Source organism: Antrostomus carolinensis, unplaced genomic scaffold (genome assembly GCF_000700745.2).
Source record: "Antrostomus carolinensis isolate BGI_N321 unplaced genomic scaffold, ASM70074v2 scaffold33089, whole genome shotgun sequence".
Lineage (NCBI taxonomy): Eukaryota > Metazoa > Chordata > Aves > Caprimulgiformes > Caprimulgidae > Antrostomus > Antrostomus carolinensis.
Window position 1 is genome coordinate 1,568 of NW_010339846.1, and position 291 is coordinate 1,858.

Here is a 291-nt window from a genome sequence, read left to right on the forward strand (position 1 = left end):
CTGCCAGCACGGGCAGGATGATGGGGATCGTGTCCCTCACCCCGGCCCGGGCAAAGAAACCCACTCACCCACGTGCGGGAAACACGGAGGTGACACAGCAGCGGGTCCCTGCTCTGTCACTGCCGTTGAACCACAGCAGCCCTGGCAGGAGAACACCCAGCACATGAGAGCCCAGAGGAGCGGAGGTTCTGAACGCGGCATCACCCCGGGTGCAGGAGGGCGCCAGGAGCAGGAGGATGCTCTGAGCGGGGACAGAGGGACACGCTGCACGATGCTGGGGTGTCGGGGCAG